This window comes from Scyliorhinus canicula, chromosome 7 (genome assembly GCF_902713615.1).
Source record: "Scyliorhinus canicula chromosome 7, sScyCan1.1, whole genome shotgun sequence".
In the NCBI taxonomy this organism is placed as follows: Eukaryota; Metazoa; Chordata; class Chondrichthyes; order Carcharhiniformes; family Scyliorhinidae; genus Scyliorhinus; species Scyliorhinus canicula.
In genome coordinates, this window is record NC_052152.1 from 77,705,044 (window position 1) to 77,726,995 (window position 21,952).

Genomic DNA, 21,952 nt, shown 5'->3' on the forward strand with positions numbered 1-21,952 from the left:
TTTATATCACACATCTTATTTTAAGGGTTCAAAATTGACTGCAAGATATTAGAAGATTGAAGACAAATTTCTGTTTTCTTTTTTTCTGCAATCTGAAATAGTTCAGTATTGGAGAAGATAGCTATTAATTATGTGAAGTTAAAAAAAAAACTTGTGGCTTCATTGCAAAACATGTAGACATGCCAAGAAGACTAAAGCAATCAGTCTGACAAATTGAGGTCTGTTCAAATTCCACTAAAACTTATCAAAACACTATTCCAGACAACATGGATTTTGGCTCACAGGTTTTATGCAAATTGACATTTAATACCCACTAACGATTTCTGACCTAATTTCTAGAATCAAAAGTTATCAGGAGGCAGCATTGGGGAATACACATTGATTGGGTAAACAAAAGCCGTCATGATTTCTATTACAAAGGTAGATATCCACTTTGGCACAATTGGCTATTTAAGTGCATAGTGTGCCCAAATTGCAACCATTTTGAAGTTATTTCCCTCCCCCATCATCAAGTTTCTGTTCAAACTTGTTGACATATTGCTGGACACGTCTGCCATGAACCAGTGTTACGGGCAGCATTTCAAAGCTTTTTTAAATCGATCAATTTTTTGTTCAAATAATTTCCTGATGTAGTTAAAAATAGCCACATGGTGAATCATAGAATCATAAAATGATAGAATCTCTCCAGTGCAGAAGGAGGCCATTCAGTCCATCAAGTCTGCAGTGAAAGAACACTCCACATAAACCCACTCCCCCCCCCCCCCCCCCCCCCCCCCTGATTCTAATAGCTCATTAACCTAACCTACACATGTTTGGACACTAAAGGGCAATGGAGCATGGTCAATTCAGCTAATCTGCACATCATTGGATTGTGGGAGGAAACCGGAGTACCTGGAGGAAACCCACACAGACACGTGGGAGAATGTGCAAACTCCACACAGACTGTCACCCAAGGTCAGAATTGAATCTGGATCCCTGGCGCGGTGAAGCAGCAGTGCTAACCACTGTGCCACTGAAGACTGATTGGTACAATTGAATATAGATTGATTACAAAAGAAAATGTGCCTATCCCACTGGGATCGCTGCTGTGGATACCAAATTATTCTGGCATGGGAAAAGGAGTCAAATTCAAGTCTGAGTCAGAGGGTGAGGATGAAATCCTGACACACAGTCACTGCACCACGAGAGAAGAACATGACATGTTGGATCATATTACAGCTGGGTAAAAAATGATAGAATGCTTCCCTCTCTTTTTGCCTGTTGCTTGACCACACCGTGCTTTTAAAATAATTACTTGTCAACTTAGGACGTAATTAACTATTTAGGTGCTGTGACAGTGAAAGACTCAAGCAGACGGGTTTTCTAAGGTGTTTTTAAAGACAAATAAATGGCACTTATTGTCCTTAACATCTGATAGATTGAAAAAAACAATCCAGCTCACACTTATACATGTAAACAAGAGACTCTTTTACTTACACACGCACACATGCACAAGTACGTTGTCCAAACTGAGTATACAAAAGAAAGTCTATCAAAAATGGAGCTTGTAGATTGATGTATTGGATGTTTTCAGGCTGTGTTTCCAGATTTAGCATAGGGACAGTTTAAAGTATTGAGAGACAAACTCTGTTTTTTCCTCTGAAGTATGAAGCTGTTTAGTTTGTGATGAACATTCTGCTGTGGTATTTGACTTGTCAGATGCAAGCAGGGCACACACTTTCAGAATAGCTGGAGAGAGAGAGAGAGAGAAAGTGAGGGAGGAGCTATAAGTGGTTTTCTCCATGCAGATTCCTACCCTGGAAAAGCAACTTCCTTTCAAACACAAAAGGTTAGCTTGGTATCATATGACCTCCATTCACAAATTTGTCATTTACTAAATATGATTAGCAAGCTGGGGAACCCTCATTCCAGGTCCATTTTTTCCAAAGTAGTTATTAGATTAAATACAGTAAGAAGTCTTACAACACCAGGTTAAAGTCCAACAGGTTTGTTTCAAACACGAGCTTTCGGAGCACGGCTCCTTCTTCAGGTGATTCACCTGAAGAAGGAGCCGTGCTCCGAAAGCTCGTGTTTGAAACAAACCTGTTGGACTTTAACCTGGTGTTGTAAGACTTCTTACTGTGCTCACCCCAGTCCAACGCCGGCATCTCCACATCTTAGATTAAATAGTTGATGGAGTTCCCTTAGCTGGGGTCCATTGACCAAAGTGATTGAATTCAATGTCTTGGTGCACACACAACTGGATAAACAGATGATGTATTGATATCTGTGGACAGTTTAGGAATGGATGAACCATTTAAGCCTGTTACAGCTGATTTTCCTGGTGGGCAACTTGCAAACAACACAACACCTTTCTGATAGTTGTGCAACTTGAAAGGAGACGTTATGTAAACATTTGGCCATCTTAAGAGCTGGTGTTTCTGTCACTTAAAATAATGTCAGTCTTTTTAAAACTTATCCTGGGGATTCAGCCCATTCAGTAAGTAAACAAATGTTGATGGTTTTATAACATCGTGTTCTGACACCCACCATTTGCCATGCTGCATTAAGTTCAAGATGGAGTGTTCATTTTTTAGGCTAAGTCTTTTCTTGTGGCAGCAACACAAGCAGCATTGAAACACAAATGGTGCACATTCACAATTTTCTTTGTCACTTTGCAGTCGGGATGTGGCCCTTATTTAAATTCAATTGCTGGTTCTTTATTGAAAGTGGAGCCAAAAAATGAGTGAAGATCTCAATGTGTGATGAAATTCTAAACTCAATGTCCATTATGTATGCTAAGATATTTTGTGCATTTGAAACTAAAAAGGATAAACTACTTACTGTTATTGCTTGAAACATGTGCTAATTGAATGTAATGGATTGCAAAATTGGCTGGAAATTAGTTCTGCCTGATTACTGTCTATTAATGTCTAACCCTACTGGATTTTATGAGGAGCTCTGAGGCAGGATTCATTTGCCATCCAGAAAAGACAGGATCTTCATGAACATTTTTAAATTAATATAATTTAAATGGCATCATTTTGACTTCAATATGTGGATGTTATGCCCCATAGCATTAGTGTTCCTGATAAGATCTGCAAACTTTGGATGTTGAGAGGTCAGGTGTTTGTTTCAAGTAGTCCAATAGTTATAGAAATGAAAAGTGGGCAGATGTTGCGCTTAGCTGCTTTGCACGCCTATTGCTGTTGAATTTCATCTCAATATGTATTATTTCACATCTTCAATGTTTGCAGGTATTTTTAATTGAAAATAATCTATCAAGACACAACAAGAGATAAAGGTCTCCTTTTCCACTGTCTTAGCCAAATAAAGATCCCAAAAGATCATTAGTGGAGGTAACGAGGTCAGACAGAGATTGAGGAACACTTTTTTTAAACATGAAAAAAAGCAAAAAATGTTAATAAAATATTTAAACCACTCGTCTGGCTGACTAATTTTGTAACTTCAAGCATTCAAATAGATAGTTAGTTATTTTTATTCAGCACTTGGGTTGTCAGGAGCCTGACGGGTGTTTAGAAACAGAATTTGAATTTTGCCAATGCCAAATAGAAAATCTACATAAGTCAAAGGCAATTGTTTCTGAAAGGATAAAGCATACTCTTGAACACAATAAACATTTATGGTAAAACAGTTGTGACAGGATAATGACTGGTAACTGTTTTGAAGACAGCTGGTGTCCCAGGAGAATTATACGGAATAGCTGTAGCATCACTGAACTTCATTCTGCTGGTCTGGGAAGACCTACAACGTAGTTTGAAGGTGACTGTGCAGTTGTGCAAGATGCATAGGTTTAACTCACCACTAGGACAGCATATTCAAGTGAAGAAAAGACTTAACATTAAAAATTTTCCACAACAAATTACATTAATTCAATAACTTGATGCAATACATTTTACAATTGCTTCCGCTTACTTGATCATGAGTTCTAGGTCAAAATTCAGGAGTTATAATCTTGTACCTTTCATGCTTTGGAGCTGTATTTTTTGAAAGGTTTACTGCTGAATTTGGCACGTTCAAGGAACTGATTAAATGCAACATGTATTTGTACTAGCAGAATATTTGTGATTGATTGTTGCCTGGGTTTAATGGTGACTACTAGGTGAAACCAATTTGCTGTTGATATATCTTTGTTACCATGAGGATGAGGTTAGGTTAATTGAGGATAGGTTTCCAGATTTTCCAGTCTGTTGGTGCTGCAGAATTAATGTTTGAACTCATTATCACATGTTAGGTTCTTTCTTAAAAGTGATTTCTCACTTCTGTGACACTCACAAAATAAAGTAGGCCTTAAATTGGCTATTTTAGATTTAAGATTTTTTGTTTCAATAGCAACAACAACTTTTTATATTTGCATAGCTGCAATAGCATAACAAGAAACCCCAAGGCATTTTGTGGGAGCATTCTAGGCACTGAGCTAAATAAGCCAATGGGCAGAATTCTCCACCCCCTGCAGGGTCGGGGAACTGCCCGGGGCCGGCGTAAATCCCACCCCCGCCGTGGCCGGAATTCTCCGCCACCCGGGAATCGGCGGGAGCAGGAATCACACCCCGCCGATCGGCGTGCCCCCCGCGGCGATTCTCCGGCCTGCGATGGGCCGAAGTCCCGCCGCTGACAGGCCAATCCCGCTGACATGGTTTAAACCACCTCTGGTGCCGGCCGGATTGGCGGCGCGAGTGGGCCTTTGGAATTTCAGAATGCATCCTCAGCCCTGCAATTTATGATACAATTTGATTTCCATCTTTTCATGCCCATCCGGGCATGGGGCGATCGGACCCCGGGGGTGTGCCCCCACAGTGGCCTGGCCCGTCATCGGGGCCCACCAATCGGCGGGTGGGCCAGTGCCGTGGGGGCACTCTTTTTCTTCCGCCGCCGCCACGGCCTCCACCATGGCGGAAGAGACCCCCCCTACCGCGCATGCGCCAGTGGTGACGTCAGTGGCTGCTGACGCACCGGCGCATGTGCGGACCAGCGAAGGCCTTTTGGCCAGCCCTGACGCCGGGCGGCGTAGCGCCAAATGCCGTTGGCGCCATCGGCATGGCGGAAACCACTCCGGTGCGGGCCTAGCCCCGCCGGGTAGGGGAGAATCCCGGCCAATATTAGGACAGGTGCCCTAAAGCTTGATCAAGAAGGTAAGCTTTAAGGAGTGCCTGAAAGGAAGGAAGAGAAGCGGAGAGGTTGGGAGGTGATGGGCGGATAGTGGGGAATTTTGGAGCTCATGGTCCTGGTGGTTGAAAGCACTGTCATAATGGTGGAGTGATTAAATTGGAAATGACCAAGAAAGCAGGGGGTGGATTTTCATGTCAGAGGAGAGAATCTGGAGAAAGGATTAATTCTGTTCCTGCTGGTGTCCAGGCCCTCAGAGGTCTGGAGAAGTGCCTGCTGCTGAAGAACAAAACTTGACCCTGTGCTTCTGATGCCTCCAGTGCAATCAATAGATTATCTATGTACAGTTGGACCCTCTGACCACTTTAAACTTTCACTCACCCCTCTTGACTTTTACATCCTCACCCAATATCCACTTTTATGAATTCACAAGTCCAATTGTAACAGGTGGAACTAATTGAACAGCCCATAACACTCCCCAAAGAAACAGAAACTTTGAACCAGCTGTGTGAACCACGTCAAGACTTGTACATAATAGGGTCGCACGGTGGCGCAGTTGGTTAGCCCTCTTGCCTCATGGCACCAAGGTCCCAGGCTTGATCCCAGCTCTGGGTCACTGTCCGTGTGGAGTTTGCACATTCACCCCGTGTTTGTGTGGGTTTCACCCCCACAACCCAAAGATGTGCAGGCTAGGTTGATTGGCCATGCTAAATTGCCCCTTAATTTGAAACAATGAATTGGGCACTCTAAATTTAGAAAAAAAAGACTTGTGCAATTATTTGACGGTAAGAGATATAAAACTGCCTGAATAGACATACTTCAGAACTGCTATCTCAACAGATGCCTGGACTGAATATATAAAAACAATGGGTAAAGGTTAAATGTTTAAACATTGTTATCATAGTAGGTTATGATAACTCTTAATGGATAAAAAGTAGAATACATTTCACCCTTTCAATAGCGTGAAATGTACTCTACTTTTTTATCCATCAAATAAGAACTTTTAACTCATCTGAAGATTATAATGTAAACCCTTTACTTGACAGCTTTCCAGCCAGCAGAAATAATAGTGTAGCAAACACCGTTATCGGAGAGAGTTTCACCTTCCAGTCACTACACTCTCATGACTCACCTTAAGAAAAAAAGATACAAACCACGCCACAGCATTTCATGGTGAGCTGTAAAGAAGGCAAAACAATTTTTCTTACCTTTTAAACTCTAATGAAAATTAAAATCTTGCCTAAGGTGGGCTCCCAATGGGTCTATATATTGTTATGGGAGCGGCGTTTTCAGAACCCCAAAATGTATCATGGAGTTCAACCAACCTTCCCCTTCAATATATTGTTGCTTTTGAAGCACACGGCTTGTTCTCCAGGTGTGGTATTAATATTATGGACACGTGGGTTTTTAAACACAAAACAATGTTTATTCCATGAATTCAACTTAACCTTTTAAATAAACATTGGACCACTTAACACTCCTTACTTCAAAGATAACCCCAAAAATAATACAACACTAAATAATCCCTCAAAATGTTCCTTCAAACCTCCAAAAGACTTCACCTTTAACAACAGACATGAGGTTACATTCAATATACTTATAGTCTTTGGATTTACAGACCAGTCTGTGTTTTCTTCTTGCAGCTTTTTGCAAAACACACAAACACTCCCAGTTTTCTCCTCAAACCTGAAACCAAAAGCAAAAGTGAGCTCAGCTCAGCTCCCCCCACCCTCTGACATCACTTCAGTAATATGAGCTGCTCCATTTCTTAAAGGTACTCTCACATGACAATACTGCTAATTCCCTCCTTAATAAAAGTGAGTGTGTTCTGGGCTCCCCTCTTCACCCTTATGAAAATGGCCAAGCGTGGAAATGGAGGTAGGAAATGGGTGTGCTGCTGAGCACCTTTTTTTCTCTCCCTGCTTCTGTTGGTCCCAATCTTGACCATGAAAATCAGCCCCTGTAGAATTAAATGAGCGCAGAAATCTGAGAGGGTTGTGCAGCTGGAGAAGTGTGCAGACGATAGGGAGAGACGGGACGAAGGAAAGATTTGAAAACAAAGATGAAAAGTTTGAATTGAGATGTAAATCAAATTTCTGTAGTTTATCTGATAATCTGAAATTCATGATTTCTATTTATGTTCACGGTGATTTGAATGCTTTAATATGCTAGTTAAATTGTTGGATCCCACTCATTGTGCAAAATGTACCAAGTGACAGGTTGCTGCTTCCCAGACAGAACATGTAATTTTAAGCTACCGAAAGCATTACCCAAAATGCTAAAGATTACAATTTAGGTTTAAGCAACGTGTGCAAATAAAATGTAAGGCAAACCTATTTGTTACTGCAGAATGCAAGTAAACATAGAACATAGAACAGTACAGCACAGAACAGGCCCTTCGGCCCTCAATGTTGTGCCGAGCCATGATCACCCTACTCAAACCCACGTATCCACCCTATACCCGTAACCCAACAACCCCCCCCTTAACCTTACTTTAATTAGGACACTACGGGCAATTTAGCATGGCCAATCCACCTAACCCGCACATCTTTGGACTGTGGGAGGAAACCGGAGCACCCGGAGGAAACCCACGCACACACGGGGAGGACGTGCAGACTCCACACAGACAGTGACCCAGCCGGGAATCGAACCTGGGACCCTGGAGCTGTGAAGCATTTATGCTAACCACCATGCTACCCTGCTGCCCCTAAACTTCAACATGCAGCTCTGATTTTCCTCACGTTATCAACGTCAGAAATTCTGCTTCCAAGAAAGACACACATTTCAGGAAATGACTAAAAAACACATACAGGTTGTAGTATGTCAAGTGAATAAATCACAGTGTGATTCAGGTGGAAGTCCTTTCTGCACAAGTTCAAATAAATCTCACAAGCCATTTCTGCCATTTAACGCATCTGAGTAATGGCTTAAATGTTACATTGCAACCCACTCCAACACCTTTTATTGTAGTGATGCACATTCGCAGACTTCTTTCGAAACATGGAAGGTATTTATTTACAGAAAAACTGTACAGAGTCCAGTGGCCACACAACTGCCCCAGAGCAGCCCACCTAGTTGCCTAGTTGCCTGGCCCTAACATATCTATCTTGTTACTTTGTGAACAAAAAGGAGCCAATAAAACCAGTTTCGGGAGTCAAAGAAAGAGCAATGTTATTAAGCACCAAACCCAAGAAAAATAATAAAAACGTGACATCAAAGCCTTTAGCCCTCATGCAGTAATTTGGGGGCACACATTAAGGGCGGAATTTTATGCCAGTGGGATTTTACAGTCCCGCCATAGTCAATGGACACCTCAATGGTTCGCTGCATTTCACAGCCCCGCTCCCACCATAGATTTGTAACGCTGCGGACAATTCGGGTTGGCTGGTTTCTTGATTGCAATCAGATATGGAAGATATTGCAGTCATTACGAGACATCAGTTTGCTGGTATATTCCTAGTAGTGTTGGCTTCTGAACCCTTATTCCAAAAGAGAGCGGGGTAGGGAGAAACACTTCACCCTGTCTCTTCTTTAGTCTTTTCTGCAATCTCTGCAATAGCTGCTTTCTGGCTTTGAAATATTCAACCCATTGTGTATTTCCAAGGGGTTTTGGGTGAGTCTGTCTGTGGCAGCTTTTGTTCCAATATCCAGGACATTGTCTTAGGAAGAGACATTGAAATGCAATGGCAAGTATCGATGCATTTCTGAATTATAGGAAATGTCTCTCCTGTCACCCTCCCGCGAGGGTGATTTGATTATTTTTCACCTTCACCTTGCAAGGTAACCGAGCATTTTTATGTTGTTTGTTCTGTCTTATTTCAAATTTTCAAAAATTAGGACCTGGCGGTTATGAAATCTGGCACACAGGAAATAGGTTCACTAACCTTCAGTTGTTCACCTGAGGGCTGGTTTAGCAGCTGAAGACTGTTCTCAATTGGAGAAAAGAAAGACAGATGGTGGAGAACAGAAGGTGGAAGAGGCTAGAGTCAAGGTTTGAAGGATGTGAACTCTGAATTCAAGCTAGAGAAGGTTGGATTGGACTGTAATCTAGGAAAAAGATTTTGAAATCAATTCGGTCAAGCTCTGTTACCAAGAGGAATAGATCAGCATTATGTAAAAACACATAATCCCATAATCTTCTCCTTATTAAGTGAGTGGGTGAAGAATTTAAGGTCAGAGGCAGAAAACCCTGCCCCAGGTGCAAATGCCACTCCCTGTGCCACTCTCAGTGGCACATATGACCTCCCCACCCTCCCTCACCAATGCTTGCTTGAATTGGCTCCCCTGATCAGACCCCATGCACATGGATTCGAGGGGCTCTTTCTGCCTGGTTGCATTAACAGCAGTGGCATGAGCACCCTCAAATTGGCTAGCAGCTCTTGGAGGTGTGACTTGATCCCTCAAAAGGATAGGAGCCTCAACTACAGGCAGCTAATTGCCTGCTGCACATATAGTCATATCAGGAATCCCATAACTGATCAAGATGTGGTGGCCGCTGGCTTTCCAGTGGTGTATGGGATCATCACCACTCCATGGGATACAGCCATGAAACAGGCTTTTCGACCTAACTGGTCTCTTCCAGTTTTTATGATCGACACAAACCACTTCATACCCCTCTCCATCCAATCCTTATAAACAATGTTGCAGCAGCACATAAAGGTGAGGAGAGGTGGCCATCTCCATTGCCTCTTCTTGAGGCTGGAAAGTCTTTTGTTGGTCACACTTGAATCGCCCATGGATAGAAAAATATTTTTGATTTAATTGACACCAAATCTACTTATTTTGTATCAGGCTGTGATTCACTCGGTGAATCTATGTGTTACCATATGTGCAACTCGTAGGTCTGTACCCTTCCAAATTTAAACACTCAATCTTTGCTGAAAAATACCAGATGAAATACTTTAGCCTCATGGGGATTCAATATTATCAGTGAATGCTTTGCTAGGTTTTGTAACTTGAGATTAGATGGCTTTTGTGCTGTAAAAGAAAGTGACTGTCCAACATAGGCTCAGAACCACAACATTTTTGGACATTTTCAGAATCACAGCATTTTTGGATGTTTTCAGAATAAATATAAGCAAGTACTACCTGCCTAGATGTTGCTCAAAAAGCATCAACTGTACTCCTGACTAACAATTATACAATGAACCATATTTTTTTAACTTAATTTAAAATTTGTAGCTACTTTTGAGCAATAATTCTGGCGAGATAGGGAAGTATTTTCCACAAGCCCACATGCATGTCATGGCCAGTGTATATCCTTTAATTATTTTCATTGATGTAATTGCTGAAAATCCAGCTTTGCATAAGTGGATTGAATTAAATGGGACCAATATTTTTAGTGCTGCAGGAGAGTGCTGTATTTATCAAAATATTGTTACAATTCTGTGGGACACCATTGACATTTAAAGAGAAATCTATATGTCCCGTGATTAACCAAAAGAACAAGGCCCAAACACTTCACATTTAAAAAAAAACAATGTATATATAAAAAAAATAAACAGAGCAAGTGCTATTAACTTAACATTTAACTAATTTAATGAGGCTTTATGATATTTGCTCAGTTCTTTTTATTTCCCCTTGAGAGCTTATGAAATCTTGAAGTTCATTCACTTTTCCTGGAATACAACCAGAGGTATTCCATAGGCCACTGAAATTCACGTTAATTTCTCCTCAGTATTCCTGCTATTCTCTGAGGTTACATGGCGATCCTTCCATTAGATTTTGTCTAAGCAATCATCCAAATTCTCTTCAAAACCTCATGACTGTGGGCTTCTCGGCCCAAATTTAGGCTTCACTCCACTCTTGCTGAGTAACTCCATCTCAGAAATAACCCCAATTTCTGATAGTCCTGATTTTCCACCGAGCAGAAACTTTCTTTCTCTGACTGCTGAACTCAGGGTTACTCGGCAACTTGGGTGCTTTTAGCTCCAGGCACAATGACCTTCTGGAAAGATCCCTGAGACAACCTACGAGAATTCCACCAAGGCGCCACCTTGAGGATGCCTGATAGATTCTTAGAATAAATTTATTTTTGACTTAAAAATCAAAACCCTCCATTTCTCCCTTCCCCAGAGTCCTGAATGTCTCTGCAAGAATCAAATCATAGTAGAGTGCAGCAGAGAAAGAAGCCATTCAACCCCTCCCGTCCATGCTGGCTCTTTCAAAGAACAATTTAGTTAGTCCCACACCGTCGCCATTTCCACATATTGCCGCAAATTCCCCCCCTTCAAATGTTTATCCAAATCCCTTTTGAAAGCTACAACTGGATGTTTTCATCATCCTATCAGGCTTTATGAAAGTACCTCGCACCCACCACCTGCCGCAACATGGTAAGTTGCAGACTCTCATAACTGTGCATACAGCAGCATTACTCATCATCCTCACAGCTAGTTGCAGGAGTCCACTGACATTGTTCAGCTTTCTCCAGCACAGTACCAAATTTGGAATAACCACTCACTCTTTTCTGGCTCTTGGTTCAGTTTCTTATGGTGAGTCTTCGAGCTGTTCCTGCCACTTCTGTCTGCATTTGACTGTCCGTCTATACCTATCTCTGTACTATATTGGTAGTCTCTGCCAATTGAAAGCTGAAGCTTCTGAAAGGAGTGAACACCTGAAAGCATGGCAGTCTCACAACTACTGGTATAATCTTGACTCAATTTTTCCTTCCTGAATTGTTGCTATACAAATGTTAAGAAAAAAATGGACAAACTTGATGTCATATCCTTATGATTCAGGACTGTATCCCATTCAATTTTTTATCTTCTGATTTGTGATCATAGTTGATATGTTACCGGTGAGTGGAAGCAGATATTTTATGCAAAGCTGGCTTCAGAAGGTGCAGTGATAGGCAGAACAAATGATTGGTCCATCAATTATTCCATTATTAGTAAACAGACAAGTGGTCACTGACCAGCAGAATGTGCTGGCCAGCACCCCATTCCCACGACAAATGGATGGTCATGGATTTTAGGCAGCATTCTCATTTTTTTCCGGAAACAGCCTCCCCGAACAGGCGCCGGAATGTGGCGACTAGGGGCTTTTCACAGTAACTTCATTTGAAGCCTACTCGTGACAATAAGCGATTTTCATTTCATTTTCATTTGCAATTTGAGGTTTGCCAATATTGGGCCACCCTGACAGGATGGTTACAAACCTGGGGGTGGAGTCGTGAAGCGGGCTGGTATCTTGATGTGGCAGTAACCCAGATTATGTTTGTAATGCACAAAGATTAATTTTTTTGTGCCTCCTGATATCAGAGAAATGTCAAACTGATCTTGGCTGGGGCTCACCACTCCGACGTCAACGAAAATGATCTGAGTTTGCACAATGCACCTTTGACCATTTCCAACTTAAGTTGGCAATTAGCATCCTTGGACTTGTTTCACATAGTGAAATGGACCGATTTCCTAACGCAGGCTGACTGGGCAGGTAACAGTGGATCCCTTTTTCAAAATGGCACCAGCACTATTGGTACATTAAATAGTGGGCTCATCTTAGCAACCCGTTTGGAAGCCAGTACTGTCCTATTAAAAAAAATGGATCCCACTCTTCAACGGGCAATGGGTCTTATTCCCTGAGTTGAGTCCTCCAGGGCAAGACTAAATCCCAAGTCATGATCACCCTAGTGACATTTATCGTCACTTACAAATTGAGAAATTCATACAGTAATTTCAAAGACACCTCAAGTTCTAATAGTATTTTCCTTTCCACTATAATGGCCCACCATAATGAACAATCTAGTTATTCTATTCAGTATCACCATCAAGTATCTGTGCAGTGAAACAACGAGAATTAGAAGAAGTTGGCAAAATTCCAGTGAAACCTGCATATAAAACCTACACTATCTGAAACTTTGATAAAGCAGGTTCTTTTCTTTCCACTTTAAGACTCCAGTGGCTGAAAGATTTTGTTTGCTGCAACAATAGCACATTTGCCGCAACTTTATTTCCATTAAGTGTCGGAACAGTAGGTCTGTCCATTATTTTAACATTCACTGAGATAAATAGTACTCTCACCCTAGTTTTAGCTGAAACACCAGGGCTGAGATTCTGCAAAAACACTGCTAAGTGTTGACGCCGGCGTAAACACCCGAGTGTTTCATGCCTGCATCAATTGCCTCTTGGCCCAATGATTCCATGGCTCACAGGGGGCCAGCAGGGCTCTGGAGTGCTCCGTGCTGCTCCAGCCACCGATACGCGGCCCTGCACTGTTGGCCGCGGGTCCGCGCATGCACGCGGCGGCCGGCTGTGGCACCGGGTACACGCAACATGGCGGAGCCATACAGAGGGCCAGCATCAACACTTAGCCGCTTTTTTGGAGAATCCCGGCCTGTGACTGTAATGCACAATCCTCAGTGCTGGAACAAAGGATTTGGTGTCCTCATTCATTTATAATTTAATAAAACCAAGCCCATAAAGAACAAGAAGGAATCATCAAGATACAAGTGTAACAACAGCATAACATTCGAGAAAAAAGATTTGGAGATTTATGAAACTACTGCGACGGCTCAGTTTGTAAATATGTTACCTGTTGGGGATTGATCCCCAAGGATTTGGAAAGCCAACCTTCCATCCTTAGCCCAGGCTCGATAACCCAGGAAATGGATAGATGGTTAAAGTCAACCCCAGTTTCTGCTTGTGATTGTTATTAAGTGGCCTGTATAAAAGTTACATGTTGTATGCATGAGAACATAAGAAATAGGAGCAGGACTAGGCCGTTTGGTTCCTCATACTTGGTGGATGGGGTTCCAATCAAGTGGGTTGTGTTCTCCTGAATGGTGTTGGCTTCTTGATTGTTGTTGGAGCTGCACACATCCAAGCACGTAAAGAGTATTGTATCACATTAATTTTTCACTAAGACAGTACCCCAGCAGACGTCCAGTGGTCTATGACTTCTATCCCCCATAAGGATATACCCTGTGCTGGCCAAAGGTCATTTGAATGATTTTAATGGGCTTTCATATCTCTGTAGCAGTGATCTCAGTGGATGTTGGGGAGAATGACGATGTTACAGGCCTCGGTTATCTCTGCTTCCTAAAGAACTGCTTTATTAAAATTACCATATTTTTTTTTTTAAAAGGATCTTTGCCTGCTGAATTGATTAGCTGCTTTATGGTCCTCTAATGTATTGCAAATTCCCATTCCGTGTGTAATAAGTAGCCATGCTTGATAATTGGGAAATGTAAAAGAGTGTTCCTCTCTTTACCAAACTGATCCATTGAGCTGACGTTAAATATCAAATCTAAATATTGACTCATGATCAAGCAATTCAAAATTTGAAGATTCAAATGCTTTTGAATCAAGTTCTGCATCTGGAGAAACTGGGTAATTTCCTCTTACCTTGGAATTACCCAAAACTGACTTGCATGGTAGAGTCCCAGGTATCCAGCATGCCTTGGATTTGAATCCATGGCCCATGGACTCTGAAAGGAGCTTTAAGGAATAATGTTTTAAGGTGAACATTGTAATGACATCTGATCATGCCTGCTGTCAAAAAAGAGAGATGAAAGCCCTCAACATCAATCACGACATGTGTAACGTGCCTGCTGACGATCGATGTTAATGGTGGATCCAGCTGTGGGCAAAAGCTCAGCACCTTGACGTATGATTTCAGAAGCTCCCAAGCAGAAAGCAGCCCTGAAAAGAAGGCAGAAGCAGCAATCTTCCCGTGCCACCAGCAAGTGTAAGGCACTTGTGGCAGACTTTGCCTTTTCAGAATCAGCTTGTTCAGCCATCAAATGTCATGTTGCAGATGATCTCATCTGACCTCACTGAAGTTCTGAGACTGCATTCCCTTCACCTTTCACACATGGAAGGATGCCAATCAACCAGTTGAACTGTTGAAATCTCCGGGCAGTATTGTTCAATGAATACACACGTTATTACAATAAGTAATGTTCAAATTTCTTAGAATTCTGAGCTTGTAAGCATTAAAAAACAAATTCAGGTTTGGGAAATTTATAATCAATTCCAGAGCCTGCATCTGCTGCATGATGTTCCTTTATATTATGCATTAGCAACAAAGAGTAAATGTTATAGCAATGCAATGGCAATATGTTGCACAGGAACCCAACTGACCAGATTTGCTGAACTATCTTTGCTTCTGTGGTCTTGCCTGAAATGGAATGGGATTGTGGCAGAAATTGCAGGAAAAATGCCAGTGATGAAGTTTACCACCACCTCCTTCCCTTCTGCCACTGCCACCACCCATGCTGCCTGCTGCCTGTGGATAGCAGTCGGGGTCACCGGCCCGAGTCTCCCTCCAGAGTTACTGGGCAGTACAAGTAAAGAAGGCCGCAAACTGGGGTGGGAGTGGTGAGGAGTCATCACCAAGGTTGTACATGTCCAAACTCTACAAGAAAAATCTGGGCAGCTGACAACCTGAACTCTGCCACATCCATGACCGCCAAGTGTGTGTAAGCAGATCATGGGCGGATGCCCTGGAGAGGGTTAACTCTTCCTCCTCATGTGCGCGGCTTAGCCTCCCACATGAGGAGGCTGGGGACTTGCGATTTTTGGGGTTGCGGTGGAGCCAGGAGTGCAGGAGGCGAGAGAGGCCGGTGTTTTGGCCTTTGTGTCCCTCGTAGCCCGGTGGAGGATCTTGCTACAGTGGAAGGATGCGAGACCCCCAAGCGTGGAGGCCTGGATCAAAGACATGGCGGGTTTTATTAAGCTGGAGAAGGTCAAATTCGCCCTGAGAGGATCGGTACAAGGGTTCTTTAGGCGGTGGCAGCCTTTCCTCGACTTTCTGGCTCAGCGATAGGGAACTAGGTCAGCAGCAGCAGCAACCGGGGGGGGGGGGGGTTGACTATGTTTATTTTATTTAATTTATTTTCAAGTTCTCTTGTTGTTTACCGGGTTTTGGGGGGGTGGGGGGGGGGGCTCGATATATGCGTTGCTACGGTCTTGGGGGTGTTATGCTTATTATGTTGTTTTATTGTTGTTTGTAACTGTTTGTTATATATTTTGTAAAAAATTTTCAATAAAAATTATTTTTTTTTAAAAGTGTGTGTAGCAGTGGCATGGTAATGAGACTCAGCCATCAAATGCACCAGGCTTTGTGCTGGTGTCAGCTTGTGGCCAGCAAGCATTTTTTGCCAGTCAGATTCCACTAGTTTTAATCTAGCCCAAACTCTCATCTAGGGTTGTTATCCTTCCACGATTGTCCTGGACTCATCTGGAATTGAAGATTGATCCCCAGATACGGCTGAAAATAATCCAGCAAAACAATTGTCAGAGCTGTGAACACAATTTTGTTTGATTCATTTGGAATATTTTTCATTTAGGAGTGAGAAAAGCAAATGGAAATGGGGAAAAGATAGCTATTTGACTGATGGTGAAATAGATCAAGTCAGGTGGCAAAGACTTTTTCAAATTACGTGTTTGGATCAATGGTGGGAGTGTGGGGTGGTTCTGTGTGGGAGGTTGTGTTAAACCTCCAGGAATACACACAACCAGTGTAGGCAATCCGAATCCAATTAGGTCAATCCCCCCTAATGATAGAAATTGACAGACAACTTGAATTTCTTTGGATTTTTCTTATTATTTTAAGATGCTCCTCTAATTTACAGTTGTCTTTCTCAAATAGCCAGTTGCTTAACACTTGCCCTTTAAGTTGACGATTTGCAGCCATGTGTGCGTGTGTGTGTGTGTGTGAATGCATATGTGTGCGTGTGTGTATGTGTGTGTGAATGCATATGTGTGCGTGTGTGTGTATGTGTGTGTGAATGCATATGTGTGCGTGTGTGTATGTGTGTGTGAATGCACATGTGTGCGTGTGTGTATGTGTGTGTGAATGCATATGTGTGCGTGTGTTTATGCCAGTCTGGCTGTCATCCAGGAACTCAATTAGTATCTATTTGCCTAATCTTCTATAAAATATACAGTAATTAGTGGATCTAGGGAATTGGAAATCTCATACCTCGAGGACAAATCCTGTTGACAGAATCAGTGCGGTTTCAAGTGTGTCTTTAACTTCCCCGTTGATTCATAGCAGGTTCTATAACAAAGGGATGAGTATATACTTGATAGATTAAATGAAGTAATTGCACTGTCTGAAACTGGTACCAATTGTCTGCCCCTACTTTTCCAACATTACTTGAAGTATGCACATGTGGAGTAGCTCATTAGGTTAAATATTCTTTATGCTTCTATTAAATTATGGCAATTTTCATGTTGAAGTCTTCAATGCTGACATTAAAGATGAAAATATGGTAAAATGACCATTGATGTTCAAGGCTTTCTCGCTGGTCACTATGGCCCCTTTTTATGTTTCATTATTAATTCACTCAGCATTGAACATTGACAAAAATATCAAAATAATTTCAAATATTTACAAGATCACAGGATACTAAGACATGCACAAGCCATGGGTGGGTTGTGGGAAGTAAGAACACAGCTTGAATTTTAACTCCCCTTCTATCCATTTCTATTGGATGGAAGGATTTAAAATTCCCATGGGATTTCCACTGATACCTACAATAATGGCTGATTGTGTGGGGTGAGAAAAGATGGAAATCAAATTGTATCATAAATTGCAGGGCTGAGGATGCATTCTGAAATTCCAAAGGCCACAAATAATTGACCACTTTGCATTCATTTTTCAGATCATCATTGACATTAAAGTAAAATATTGTTGATGTCATTAATTTTCATTAATGTTCAGCACTCTTCACTGTTACTGGCCTTGGAGAAGCATGTAGCTGTCGATACAACTGTGGTCCACTGGGTTTTATAAATAAAGTTTCAAAAGACTTAGAAGATCAAGGGTAGGAGTGCAAGGCAACACCACTGCCTCCAAGTTCGCTGCATCACACACCAGAAATCACTGTTCTTTCATCATCAATGGGTCAAAATCCTGGAACTGCCCAATTAACAAAGCTTTGGAACACTTTAAGTGCACAGATTGCAAAGAGTCAACAAGAAGGCTCGAGGACAACTCCAGATGGATAATAAATGCCAGCCTTGATAACAGCACCCACATCCCGAGAATGAATAAAACAAAATAGGGCATAAAATAAAACAGTGTAGCACGGTAGCATAGTGATTAGCACTACTGTCTCATAGCTCTAGGGACCCAGGTACAATACCCACCTTGGGTGACTGTGTGGAGTTTGCATTTCCTCCCCGTGTTTGCGTGCGTTTCCTCCGGGTGCCTCCACAGTCTAACGATGTGCAGGTTAGGTGAATTGGCTCTGCTAAATTGCCGCTTAGTGTCCAAAAGGTTAGGAGGAATTGCTGGGTTACAGGGATAGGGTGGAAGAGTGGGCTTAAGTAGAGTGTTCTTCCCAAGGGCTGGTACATGGGCTGAAAGGTCCCCTTCTGCACTGTAAATTCTATGAGTCTATTGATAATAGGTTCGAACACAGCAATGATCAGACCACAGTTATATTATATACATTTTAGGGCACCACATTCATAAACAGGACATTACAGTCATCATGAAGATACAGCTTTACCAGGATGATACCAATAGTAAGACTCTTGTTTTAAAGCAATAATTGAGATACTGAGACCATTTGCACTGGATTAAAGAACTTCAAGGGTTGATTTTAAAGTAAAGTTTTTTAAAGTATTAAATATTTGAATAGGTGAATCAGGAATGAAATTTCTTCTCGTGAGAGAATAATTGGTGAGGGATGTCCAGTTTATAATTGTCGCCAATGAATGATGTTATGAATATCTAGTTCCTGATTCATGTTAATATTTTGGAGGTAATGTTTAGTTTGGGGAATGTTATTGCGAAGGTAAGGAAAAGTGCTGGGTTTAGAGATTTCCAGAACACCTAAAAGAAAATGGAAGTTCAGAAGGTTACCTATCTTTTGCTTAATAGGGTCAGAATAGAAGATAGGGGCCATGTTGACTTAAGGGGTTAACAGCTAGAAAGGTAAGATATTAAAATGACAGATTGATTTACTTAGCTGGAGAGTGTTGCTCGTTCTACTGTTAGTGTGATTAACACGCCTCCATTTAAAGGACATGTGCTTAACACTGGTTTGGCTCTGTATCTGTATCTATGCTCAGGAGTCGCCAGGTGCCGTCAGAGACACCGTCACAAGTTATCAAGGTCAAGTTCAAAGCAATAAGTCTTAACACCGATCAGTAAGCCTAAACAATTAGTGTTTATTATAACAGATATAATAAATACACATGCACACGCTAAAAGACTAATACTTATTTCTACTATTAAACGACTAAATACTTACCTAAGTAGGAACCAACAAGGTCAGGGGACAAGGCCTTTGTTCCTTTCTGGACTGCACCTTCTGTTCACTAATAGTCGGCAAGAGTATAAGAAATGCCTGGGACACGTAGCGATCGTTGTTTTGGCACTTACTGAAAGATGGCTGATGCTCAACGGCCGGTGATGAAAGACAGGATCTGGAGGCTGGGGTCGGAGTCAGGATGCAACAGCCTAGGCCGGAGTCTGGAAGCAACAGCTATTGTATCTGGGACTGGGCCGGTATCATTTCATTAGTATGCAGATCGCTTTCCTATTTGCAACTTTGGCTGAGTCTCTGCACCTGCCTTGAAACCGGTTTTGTACGTGCAAAATGCAACTGCAAGCTGTGTGTCTTTACTATGGCTGTTTTTCCCTGCAGTCTTAGCAGTTCTCCATTTTGTAGACTGGTGTCCATTTTAGAGGGCTACAAGAGCGAGAGATGTGGGGCTGGATTCTCTGTTTTTGGGACTATGTCCCCACACCATCATAAAAACTATGGGGCGCAATTCTCCCAAAGGGAGACAAACAGCTGACGCCGGAGTGAAAACCGGAGTTTCGGAGGCTGCTCCTCGCCCCCTAGTCTCCCACCCCCGGGGGGCTAGGAGCGGTGGCACGTGAATTCCGCGCACCGGGCCTTGACGCTTGCATCAAAGCGGCGTGCCAGGAATGACGCGGCCGGCGGCGCTGAAGTGACGTCAGCCGCGCATGCGCAGGTTGGCCGGCGTCAGCCCGCGCATGCGCGGTTACCGTCTTCCCCTCCGCTGCCCCGCAAGACATGGTGGCTTGATCTTGTGGTGCAGCAGAGGAAAAAGAGTGCGTCCTTTACAGACGCCGGCCCGACGATTGGTGGGCACCGATCGCAGGCCAGACATCTGCTGAGCACGCCCATGGTGCTCGAACCTCCCTCCACCCCTCACAGGCCCCATACTCACCGGTCGCGCGCTGTTCACGCCGGCAGCGACCAGATGTGGTTGGTGCCGGCGTGAACCAGTCGGGTTCGGCAGGCCGCTCGGCCCATCTGGGCCGGAGAATCGCCGGTCGCTGTGCGAAACAGCGAGCGGCGATTATCCGAGCGGCCTGTCGCAAAACGCGACACGCCATTTTGGGGGGGATGGGAGAATCGCGAGGGGTGCCAGGGCGGCATGGCGTGATTCGCCCGGCCCTCCCGCGATTCTCCCACCCAGCTTGGGTTTCGGAGAATCGCGCCCATGGTCTTTCACTCCAGAAAAACTGCCGTGAAAAGGGCCCATATTCATAGCCCTGCAGGGAGTTAGCAGGGACCTGGTGTGAAACTATCAGCTTTAACTGCAGATACGGGACCCTGCACTTCCGGATTAGAGGCTGCGCATGCGCACGGCGGTGGACTCAGACCGCGGAGCTGGATCTCCCAAATAGTGCCCCCGAACGGTCCGCCCAAAAATTACCCGGTCCTGTATGAGGCCCCCCCTGCGCTCCAATCGGCCCGCCCCCGACCATGGTGGCCACAGATTGAGTCCGCAGCCGCCACGCGAGTCTCCCGAATGGCTGAGACCATGTTAGATCCACGCCATCAGGGTTTCGGCCGGTCGGCAGCGGAGAATGGCGGGGCAGGCCTCCAGCAACGGCCCCAGGTAGGTGATACGCGGACAGAGTACGCCGCTTTTAAGGGGCCCGGAGAATCGTGGAACCGGCACCAGTCCTCATTTCGTGCACAGAAATGGATTCTCCACCCCAGAGCCGGAAGCAATTTCAGCATTGGGGTGTGAAGTATCCAGCCGTGATGTCCAAACTTCTTGCTAAAAAACTGCAGTCCAAAGAGATATGTTGTTTTCGGATTTTGAGATAAATTAGTTTAAAAGCATACCTAACTTTGGAAACTAAGGGGTAATTTAGCATGGCCAGTACACCTAACCTGTACATTTTGGAATGTGGAGGGAAACCAGAGCACCCAAAGGAAACCCATGCAGATATGGGGAGAATGTGCAAACTCCACACAGTCACCCAAGGCCAGAATCAAACCCAGATCCCTGGCCCTGAGGCAGCAGTGCTGTTGTCTATTGTTCAGGTCTTGTTGCAGGCTGTGCCACAGTTGTTTAAAATCATAGAATCATGAGGCTTTATTTTATTAGTGGGCACTTGGGATTTCAAACTTTGTCTGCCTTAAACAACCAGATTGTAACAATAAGGAAGTGAAAATAGAGAAATATCTTTACATAGAGCGTTGTTGGAATGTTTCCTCACAGATTTTTAAAAAAAATCATTCATGGAACATGATCGCCGCTGTCTAGGCCAGTATTTATTGCCCATCCCTAATTGCCCTTGAAAAGGTGGTGGTAAGCCACTTTCTTGAACTGTTGCAGTCCATCTGGTGTAGGTACACCCACAGTGCTGTTAGAAAGTAAGTTCCAGGATATTGACTGCGCAACAGTGAAGGAGTGGCATCATATTTCCAAGTCAGGAATGCGTATGGCTTGAAGGGAAACTTGCAGGTGGCGATGTTCCCAAGCATCAGCTGCTCATATTCTTCTAGGTGATAGAGGCTAAGGGCTTAACGGGCGCTGTTGCAGGTGCCTTGTTGAGGTGTTGCAGTGCATCTTGTCGACGGGTGGGGGATTGGGCCTTGGTAGAGAGTTCTTTCGGAGTA

The 21,952-nt window shown here is 43.3% G+C and overlaps 1 protein-coding gene and 1 long non-coding RNA gene across 5 annotated transcripts in view; one reads left to right on the forward strand and one right to left on the reverse strand.

The window, feature by feature from the left end:
* Positions 1-21,952, forward strand: part of LOC119969061 (interleukin-1 receptor accessory protein-like 1) — a 1,781,127-nt gene that overhangs the window by 711,252 nt on the left and 1,047,923 nt on the right. The gene's annotated exons all lie outside the window — the stretch shown is intronic.
* Positions 1,586-17,108, reverse strand: LOC119969062. The gene is made up of 3 exons (XR_005461291.1): positions 17,029-17,108; positions 8,991-9,153; positions 1,586-1,728 (listed from the first exon to the last, which is right to left on the reverse strand). It is a non-coding gene; the product is annotated as an uncharacterized LOC119969062 (long non-coding RNA).